The 11,040-nt window shown below is 39.4% G+C and overlaps 1 pseudogene; it reads left to right on the top strand.

Annotated features, from left to right (window-relative positions):
* Nucleotides 1-840: 840 nt before the first annotated feature.
* LOC120235973 lies at nt 841-1,464 on the top strand (annotated as a pseudogene).
* Nucleotides 1,465-11,040: the final 9,576 nt, after the last annotated feature.

Genomic DNA, 11,040 nt, shown 5'->3' with positions numbered 1-11,040 from the left:
AGATCATGGCCTGAACTGAAGTCGGACGCTTAACCGACCGACCAAGCCATGCAGGTGCCCCATTTAGTTTTTTTGAGTGACATAATTTCTATATAAAATTACAAAAAACAACAGTTCTAGAGCCTTTTAGCTAAGATTAATGGAGAGGTATGCATTTCTGATTGTAATATGTTTTTTTTAAAGGTGTCTTTTTTTTTTAAGATTTTATGTTTAAGTGGTATCTGCAACCAATATGGGATAATCTCTATACCCATCATGGGGCTTGAACTCACAGCCCTAAGATCAAGAGTTGCATGCTCCACTGACTGAGCCAGCTCAGGTGCCCCTGTATTATGGTTCTTTTCTAACCTCTCATGGTTACAGTTTGGTAGTTTATCTGCCAAACTTTTATGTTTTTATTATTATATCTAAGCAGAACAGAGCCTGTCTCAAATTTCTCTTTGCTAAGATAAAGAGCAAGCAGTATCAAAATTTTGTGAAAGCATTCTGTCAGGGCTTATGTAAGGTTTAGTCTCCATTTTTCATTTTCAGTTGAACCAGAGAAACCCCTAAAAAGTAATCGAAGCAAAACACTGCCAGTTTGAGAAAAACCTTAAAATTTCAGAATATATCATCTAAATCTTTTAGTGATTCTGGTGATGTAATAACTGCCCATGGGTTTTTTGGGTTTTGTTTTTATTTAGTAGCTGAAGTAAACTGTTTTTGAAATTATTGTGAGATCAACTCTGGAAAGTTTTTGCTCAATGTCTAAACAACAAAGTTGAGCTCTGGGAGAAAGATGCGGTCACAGCTACAGTGGAGCTCTGGGCTCCTGTTCCTGACTCACCACTGTTTGCTCTCCACGAGGAACAAGTCTGTCAGGAAGCCACACTGTAGCCATGTCTTTTAAAAACACCGGGAAGATACCTGTGGAATTAGAGATGGTGATTCAATGAATTAGAATTATTCTAACCAGCTGCAGTGTGAAAAAAATCTTTGGAGAAGGTATGTGCTGACCTGATCAGGGAGGCACAAAGGAAAAGAATCGTGAAAAGATCAGTTCAGAATCCCACCAAGACTCTGAGAATCACTATAAGAAGCTTTTCTTGTAGTAAAGGTTCTAAGACGTAGGATCATTTGCAGATGAGGATCCACAAGTGACTCATTGGTTTGCTCAGTCCTGAGATTTTTTTTTAACTCCCCCCCCCAAGTTTTTTAAAATTTATTTTGAGAGAGAGAGCGAGAGCGAGCAAGGGAGGGCCAGAGAGAGAGAATTCTAAGCAGCTTCCATGCTGTCAGTGCAGAGCTCAGTTGGGCTTCGTTCTCACCAACCGTGAGATTGGCTGAACCAAACCAAGAGCCAAAACCAAGAGTTGGAAGCTCAACTGAGCCACCCAGGCACCTAGTTCTGAGATTGTTAAACAGATTACTTTCATCAGTATTGAGCCAGGAGTCAATATTCAAGTCACTATTACAGATGCTTAAATCAACCTTTTTAATAAAATGATTAGGAGTTGTTAAAAAAAAAAGGTTGAGATTTTTTTTTTCATATTTTTAATCTGGCACAGTCCTTCGTGATTTGGTTCCAGCATTGCTGTTCCTCACTTGTTTCTGCATGCCTCACTATCCAGTCCTTTAAAGATTCCAGGTTTATGGAGTTTTTCTTAATTTCTTTTACCTTGTTTTACTTATTTGTGTAATATAAAAATTTTATAGATCACTGTGTGCCGTCTTTCTGCTAGGTGTTTCATGTATGTTATTTCTAATTCTTTTTTTTATAATTTTAAAACGTTTATTCATTTTTGAGAGTCAGAGCACGAGTGGGGGAGGAGCAGAGAGAAAGGGAGACACAGAATCTGAAGTAGGCTCCAGGCTCTGATCTGTCAGCATGGAGCTGACATAGGGCTTGAACCCACAAACCATGAGATCATGACCTGAGCTGAAGTCAAATGTTCAACTGAATGACCCACCCAGGCGCTCTTGTTATTTCTAATTCTTAAAATGATCCTATAGGGGCGCCTGGGTGGCTCAGTCGGTTAAGTGTCCGACTTCAAGCTCAGGTCATGATCTCATGGTTCGTGGGTTTGAGCCCCACGTCGGGCTCTGTGCTGACAGCTAGTTCAGAGCCTGGAGCCTGTTTCAGATTCTGTGTGTGTCTCTCTCTCTGGCCCTCCCCTGTTCACGTTGTGTGTATGTCTCTCTCAGAAATAAATAAAACATTAAAAAAATTAAAAAAATAAAAATAAAATGATCCTATAATAGTCATAGTGTCATACATATTTTATAGCTGAGTGATCTGTGGCATGGAGATTTTTATTGACTTTCCTAAGCCCACATCCATGATTCAAACCATATATCTCTCACTACAAAGTCCACACTCTCTTTAATCATGTGAACTTCTCCATGTGTTCTGTGTTTGTTTTATCTTAAGATTTTCCATAGTGCTTTAGGAAGTATTTATTATTAGCAGAGCTCAACTTTAGTTGATTGACTTTGCTGGTATTTGCCTTTGAAGTATACTATTGGCATGTAGCATTTTATATAAGAAAAAGATGTGTATGTGCATATATTTTAGGAATATCAGCTTTCATATATATGTTTTTAAAGTAGTTAAACGCCTGCTTAACTGTTAGAAAAATACAGTAACTGATCTCTGGGCCTCCTTTCTCTGATCTGAAAATGAGTGGTGTACTAGATGCTAATGCCCCTTCTACATTTTATATTCTATTCAAGTTTCTAAAGAACTGCATGAAAAGATAGGTGGCATATGGACAGCTCCAGGCAATGGTGACAGTATCATTAATGAAGAACCAGAGTAGGTGGCTGAGGAAGACAGGAGAATTAAGACCAATGGATTGTAATTTACATAAACATTTCCCCTGTACTAAGTAAAGAGAATATATTTCTAAATAAGAATGTAGACACTCTGGGAATTAGCTGGGTGAGTAGTTTGTAAATAATGCCTCCTTCCTCCCTACATGTTACCCCCATTCTTCTGTCCTTTCTTGTGATGGTGTATATGTGTTAGAGAAAAATGCATCTAGAGCTGTGTTATATAAAAATAACCAGGTCATCAGTAGCACACTTGAAATAATTAAAGCTTTCATATTGTTCATAAAGTGAGAATTCAGTAATTAAAATGTGAACTCATTATTGTAGATCTTCATAGAGTTTGTTGATAAAGCAAAGGAGGGCATATTTTGCATTCAGAAAGAATGAAATGCCTTTTAGTGACAAAACTTTTATATAGCTTTTCTACCATCAAGGTATTAAAGATGCTTATATTGACATATAGACAGGTGGTTTGACTAGTTGGAAAATTGTTAACCAGCTTAGAAAATTGTCATTCGTTTCCTTGTTAGCTTCTGGAGAACTTAGATCAGTGAATTTTGAGTTTGGAACTAAATCATCCTAGGCCCGGAGTAAGGAAGTGTTCTTTAGTCAAATAAATTTGGGGTTTTCAGCATACTATAACCCTCAGAGATTTATAAATACACTTTAATATTTTTAAAAACTGAGAAGTAAAAGTAAAGAAACTGGTTTAACTTTGTTCAGCAGTATATTATCCAGCTTATTGGCTGGGGACCCTTTTTTTCCACATAATACTTAGTAGTACATCTTTTACTGATCTAGGTTAACTTTTATCTGTTTTATGAAACCTCACTCTCAAAATATCCATGACTATTTCAACCCTCAGGGGATAGGCCCTGATTACTTCCTGAAGGATTTCATTCTAATGTTCATTACTGATAATTATTAGAAAAAAATCTTTGGTATTTAGCCAAATGCTGTTTTTCTTTAATATCTATCCCTTCACTGTTTTGCTTCCTAAAATTGTACAAAAATAAATAATTACTCTCATCTTAATATCTGAAGATGCCTTGGCTAGCATAGTGATTAAAAGCTCAGACTTTGGAGTCAGGTTGCCTGAGTACAAATTTTAGCTCTACTGCTTTTACTGTGTGATCTTTTCTCATCTGTAAGATGGAAATAACCATAATACTTTAGTGGGTTAAATGACATTCATAAAAGAGCTGATTATGTTGTGTGTTGGTTTGGTCCCTTGGAAAGCAGATATTGAGACGGAGTTAGTGCAGGAGATTTTATGGGGAGCAGATAATAGAATGCCTATGAAAGGAAAGGGAGCACAAGCTGAATTGAGTTACAAGAGCTTCAGTCTTTGATGCAGATCTAAAAACCAAAAAGAAAAAACCAACACAAAAAAACTTAGCTAATCCAACGGGGAGCTCCAGAGCAAAAATCACCTGTTAGAGGAGTCCTGCATTGGGAAGAAATGGCCAGGTTCTAGTATACCTACCATGTTTAGTTACTGGCTAAGAGCTGCCCAGGAGGAGTATGGCCTCAACTGGAAAACTGAGATGAATTCTGAACATGCTGCAGCTGGAGGCTGTTAACTGTACTTCCTTGCATCTGAGTGTAGTCCTTCCCTCCTTCCTTCTCTCTTTCTTCTTTCCTTCCTACCACCCTCCTCCCTTCCATGCAAGTTCTTTCTTCAAGGGAGATCCAAGTGATTGCCACAGGTCCATTTCTGGTGCTGCAGGATCTAGGTCTCCAAACATTTTCTGAGAGCAGTTCTTTCAGGGTTCTATGGACTTCTCTCTCTTTTTTAAAGGATTTTATTTTATTTCATTTTTTAAAATAATATATCTCTTTAATAGAGAGAGAGAGAGAGCGCGCGCATATAGGGGAGGGGCAGAGAAAGAAGGAGGCAAAGAGTCCCAAGCAGGCTCTGCACTGTAAGTGGGCAGAGCCCCACGTGGGGCTTGAACTCACAAACCTTAAGATCATGACCTGAGCCGAAATCAAGAGTCAGATGCTTAGCCAACTGACTTAGCCACCCAGGTGCCCCAAGTATTTTATTTTTAAGTAATCTCTATATCCAATGTGGAACTCAAGCTCACAACTCTGAGATTGGGAGTTGTATGTTCCACCAACTGAGCCAGCCAGGCACCCTGGACTTCTCTTTTTGATGGGAAATTTCAAAGAATTAGGTTTGTGAGATAGGCTTCAGTCCCCATCTGTGTACCTGGTCTCAGGGCCACAGTGATTCTCCTGGTCTCTTCCACTATTCAGTCTAAATTCCCCTTGACATTAGCTATAATTTTTGTTGATGTTGGTGGTTTACCTGGTAATATGACACACCCCTCATTTTTGAGGGATCACAGTCACAACAGAGCAGAGGAGTGTCAGGTGGTACCCATGTGGGTCATCTGAGTTCCATACATACTTTTTGTTGTTCCCATTATGTAACAGCATACCTGCTTCCTGAGGATGAAGGTTAATTTATCCTGCCCTGATTGTGATGATTCTTCTTGCCTCCTGGTCCAAGGACACAGAGAGTCCCAAATGCGCTGGCTTCGGCTATAATTTATAGCTCAGTATGATCCTTAACATGTCTCCTGGCAAAGGTTTCCCCAGGATCTCTAACAAGATGGAAAGCACAAAGTCCTCTAGTAGATCACTAGAAATTATGGTAAGTGGAGGCCATTTCTCTTTCTACCTTTTGTTTCTCAGACCCACATGTTCTTTCTACTAGGAGAATAGCTCTGAATCAGTGCGTATACTGCATCCCTGAGAATAGCATACTGTTCTTGTCTCTGAGCTGGTATATCAGCTGTGTCTTCTTAGGCCATTTCAGTACTCTATAAGGCTGGATGATTTTGTATGGTGCTGTTATGTGATAAAACCCCTAGATCCCATGGTTATGGGGCCATTGCCACAATTCCTTCACTGTGAATTGGTTCCCTTGGTTGGTTGCTGTGTTATATGGGGGATTCCATGTCTGTGGGTCAGGTACTCTGTAAGCCCTTCTTTTATGGTGTGGCTGGGGGGTCTATGGACAGGAAAGAAAAACCCATACCTGCAATAAGTATCTGTTGAATGCCTGTGGGGATCAACTCTCTTCACAGCTCTCTGTGGGTTAAAGTTTTTTTTTAGGGGGGGTCAGGGTTTATTGGCTGTTTCCCATCTTGCCAGTTATGATGATAACTGTGGTCCACTGCCTTCTGTTTTTGTTTGTTTGCTTGTTTGAGAGAGAGAGAATGCCCCTTGGAGAGTAGAGAGGTAGAGAGAGAGAAAATCTTAAGCAGGTTCCATGCTCAGCACAGAGCCTGATGCGGGGCTCGATCCTAAACTAATCTGAACTAAAATCAAGAGTCGAATGCTCAGCCAGGTTACTGTTGCTTCAGAGCCTCATAATCCCTACTGCCATCAGTTAACAAAGCTGTGACGGTGTATACTTTAGAGGAGAGCCACTACTTTTTTGTGATGCTGGTGTCTCTCTCACCATGTATTCCTGATAGCCTTGGTGAATAGTGTGTCTCATGCACCCTCTTATGGAACGTCATCCTCTGATAGGTCTTTTGACCTCACATAATATATTCACTTTAGCATAGCCACTTTACTGAGCCTTTTAATCTCCTACTACACCCTCTGCTGTGTTAATTCAAGCATTTCAGTTTCACTCAATATGGACCATTTTTTCCAGGCTTTTAGGAGTCACTGTAGCAGCAAATTTATGCCAAACCGTAGATTCTTGCCATATCCCAAGATGGTGTCTCCACCTTCAATCAAACTTTACCTCGTAAGCCTAATATTCTGGTCTCCTTGATTAAGTACTCTTAAAATCCAGCACTGTGTTCTCCTTGATCCTGCTGGTATATGTTGGCTAATTCTTGCAGTAACTTTGGACTGTTGTCTTATCAAGCTTAAGCTATCTTTGCCAGGGTTAAGATTAGTTATAATCATGGAAACCAGGAGTGGAGGTTGGGGGCACCTCCTGAGAGGGAACCTTTGTTGCCTTGCAAGTGGGAGGCCTCAGAAGTGTGTTCCTGTAGAGTGGAAAGTACTAATTCATCTCTGCAGATTCTGACAGTTCAGAGGAGTCTGGAGAATCAAAATCTTTGGGGGCAACCATTTTATTTATTTATTTTCACTTTTTAAAGTTTATTTATTTATTTTGAGAGAGAAAGAGAGCACATGACCAGGGGAGGGGTAGAGAGAGGATAGAAAGAAAACCCTAAGTAGGTTTCTCACACTCAGTGCAGAGCCTAATGTGAGACTTGAACCCATGAACCATGAGATCATGACCCAAGCTGAAATCAAGAATCAGCTGCTTAACTGACCAAGCCACCCAGGCGCGCCTCTCCCATCTCCCATCTCTCCCTCTCCCATCTATCATGCTTCCATGAAAACATCCAAACCAGGACCCAGATCTTGGTATAATAAACCTCTTTTGAGCTACCAGGGAACCCTCTGACTTTGACATTTAGTTTCTAATAGTTTATTAGTTTCTCTCTGTAGCGAGTTAGTATAGCATAATAGCTACGCACTTCCATTTGTGCTTACATGCATTGTTCTCACACGTTTCAAAAATTGGAATCATCATACTGGTCAGAGTGTTCTTCTTTGGGAATATTCTCGTAAGAAAGTTTTAGCAGTTTTTCTAAGAAAGTTTTAGCATTGAGGCTACCAGCTTGTGCCAGGGACTGTCCATAGTTCTATAATAAAAAAGAAATTCTGGGGCACCATGATGGCTCAGTTGGTTAAGCCTCCGACTTTGGCTCAGGTCATGATCTCATGTTCATGGGCTCGAGCCCTGCATCAGGCTATGTGCTGACAGCTAGCTCAGAGCCTGGAGCCTGCTTCAGATTCTGTATCTCCCTGTCTCTCTGCCCCTCCCTTTCTCATGCTCTGTCTCTCTCTGTCTCAAAAATAAATAAAACACTTAAAAAAATAAATAAAAAATTAAAAAAAGAAATGAAAATAATAAAAATAGACCAACGTTCAACAATAATAACAATGTTAAGTAGTAATGGACTCTTCTTATTTTTCATTAGGAGCTACTGGTCTCTTGTTTTTAGTTATATGCATATAATTTTAAAAAACATAATAAACTTAATGGTGAAATACTAACAGTTTCCATTAATGTCAGAAGTAAATTGTTCATCACCACCACATAAGTGATTAGACAAGAGAAGAATAAAAGACATCACTGGGGAAAAAATAAAAGACAAGCAATTTGATTGAGGAGCCCCTTTGATCTCCTTTGACTCTGCATTAGAGAAATAAAAGTCTCACGGGAAGATTGTGGGAGCCCTGAGCCATCTGTTCAGGTGGGTGTTGTGTGTATGCCTGTGTGTTTACATACATGTGCATGCATAAAAGGAAACAAATCAGTTGAAACCTGGAAAATTTTTGACAGAGTTAGATCAGTGAGGTCCACAGAAATCATTATTGAAAGTAAGTAAAGGAGAGATGCAAGGTGAGTTCATGGGGTTGTATATCCCTAGTGATTTTCTGGCCACTTACTTCGATCTGCGCACTTACTCTTCATATGATGCTGTTGAGGCTCTGCTGCTAATAGGACCACATTGTTCTAGAACCCTATGGATTCTTCCAACAGAAAAGCTTAACAGTTCAGGTTCAGTTCAGTGGTTAGTAGTCAGCATAGTTCTAGAACATAGCAGGATGATTGAGATTTATAAGAAGAGTCACTGAAGGGACAGACATATAAATACATAAGATTAAGTTAAAAATTTTTTAAATGTTTACTTTTTTGAGAATGAGAGAGAGAGAGAGAGACAGAGTGTGAGCAGAGGAGGGGCAGAGAGAGAGGGAGACACAGAATCCAAACAGGCTCCAGGCTCTGAGCTGTCAGCATAGAGCCCGATGTGGGGCTGGAACCCACTGACTTTGAGATCCATGACCTGAGCCGAAGTCTGGACGCTGACCTGACTGAGCCACTCAGGCACCCCAATATAAGATTAAGTTAAATGTCTTCTAAGATGTACTGTCAATTATGTAAGAGTTAGAAGCATATCTTTTATTTTATTTATCTTCTTTGAACCTCCTTCTGTTACTTGTGTTTTCTTTCTTACTCCCTCTTTTTTGTTTTGAAGTCAAGATAATATCCACAGAAAAAGTGGCTAGTTGTGAGTTTGCGTATCAAGTGACTGTGCACATGTTTTCCTGAGATAAGCATCACACTTTGGTATGCAGCAGACATGGCTTATTGGTACTTCTCATTTTGTTACACAGAATATTAAAAAAAACTTACTCAGGAATTGAAATTTGACAAAATTAATAATAATTTTTATTGCTTCATTGATCAATTGAAACTGGCTTTTTTTTTTTTTAACTGAGAGTGTGTGACTGTAAAGAATATAACTACTAGTACAGTTTGGTGTTGTTGCCTTGATTTGTGCAAAGTGCAAGCATTTCTACCCTCCTTTGCTTTTGCATTGTGCAAATACGTATATTGATGCAAATGTCAACACAGTGAAAAAAACATACTAAGAAGTTATGTCTTAGTAATATGAAAATAGCTTTAAAAATTGAGATATAACTGATACTTTATACTGTAATAGCTTCAGATGTACAGCATAATGATTTCAACATATGTGTAAAAATAATTTTGACCTCATACTTCCTAGAAGAGTCTTCAGGATCCTTAGGAGTCAGTGGACTGCGCTTTTAGAACTCATCCATTTTGTGCTTGGATGCTTTCAAGCAGCCTGAACCTAACCTTATAAAATTACCTAGCTTGTTTTTAAACTTTCATAAATTCAACAACCTGGTTAGGTAAATTCCACTGAATGTTTAACTGACTTAATCATTAAAAAATATTTTAATAGTATAGTGCACCCGTTCTTATTTTTAATCTGAATATTTTACTGCTTACTCATATCTACCCTGGTGACTTAAAAAAATAGTTTTAAGGTTTGCATTCCATACTTTTTTACTTTGAACAAATCTCTTTAAATTAAAAAAGCATAGCAGTTGATCTTTTGACATTTAAATTCTGTGAGATTCTTGCAACAAAAATATTTGTTTTGACTAGCTCCTTTGGGAAACGGTAAATAAATTTAGGTTTAGTGGAATATTTTCAGCAGACTCTTGAAAGCAATTAGAAGTTTAATGGCATTGTAGGGGCGCCTGGGTGGCTTAGTCGGTTAAGCGTCCGACTTTCTCTCAGGTCATGATCTCGCGGTTCATGGGTTCGAGCCCCGCGTCAGGCTCTGTGCTGACTGCCAGCTCAGAGCCTGGAGCCTGCTTCAGATTCTGTGTCTCCCTCTCTCTCTGACCCTCCCCTACTCACGCTGTCTCTCTCTCTCCTAGAAATAAATAAAACATTAAAAAAAAAAAAAGAAGTTTAATGGCATTGTAGTATTATGTACATATTATCTTATCATCCAGTTTTTTTTTTAATGTTTTTTATTTATTTCTGAGAGAGAGACAGCATGAGCAGTGGAGGGTCAGAGAGAGAGGGAAATACAGAATCCGAAACAGGCTCCAGGCTCTGAGCTGGCTGTCAGCACAGAGCCGATGCGGGGCTCTAACCCACGAACTGCGAGATCATGACCTGAGCCGAAGTTGGATGCTTAACCGACTGAGCCACCCAGGCGCCCCTCATCCAGTTGTTTCTGTGTGAAATTTGGGGCTGCCTTTGGAGTGAGGTGGGACTGCTTTCATTTAGTATAGTCCTTCTTTAGGGAAACCAATATTAAAACCCCTTATAAGTGAAATTTGAAAATAGAAAGAAGTTTGTGTTAAAGATTAGATGTCTTAATAGCAAATTCTAGAGGGATAATCAAGATTCTTTTAAGTATATTGAAACTTTTAGTGAATTGATTTTTGCTGGAAATAATTGGTAGTTGGCCAGCCTTAATCTGATCCCTCTCATAAACCCCTCCTGCTTATCTAGTGTTTTCCTCCCTTAATTTACTTTGTCCTTGCTTTTTTCCTCTGCTTGGAACTCTCTTACCCTAGATATTTTTAGAGTTGTTTCCTGACGTTTAGGTTTTGACATAAATGTCACCTCCTCAGTAGGACTTTCTCTGGCTGCCCTGTCTAAAATGATAACTTTCCTTGGGGCACCTGAGTGTCTCAGTCAGTTGGGTGTCTGACTTCGGCTCAGGTCATGATCTCATGGTTCATGAGTTCAGGACCCCCGTAGGGCTCTGTGCTGACAGCTTGGAGCCTGGAGCCTGCTTCAGATTCTGTGTCTCCCTCTCGCTCTCTACCCCTTCCCTGCTCACA

Source organism: Hyaena hyaena, unplaced genomic scaffold, assembly GCF_003009895.1.
Source record: "Hyaena hyaena isolate Hyena2069 unplaced genomic scaffold, ASM300989v1 scaffold_5, whole genome shotgun sequence".
In the NCBI taxonomy this organism is placed as follows: domain Eukaryota; kingdom Metazoa; phylum Chordata; class Mammalia; order Carnivora; family Hyaenidae; genus Hyaena; species Hyaena hyaena.
Note: the sequence above shows the minus strand (reverse complement) of the source record. Positions and strands in the feature narration are given on the sequence as shown.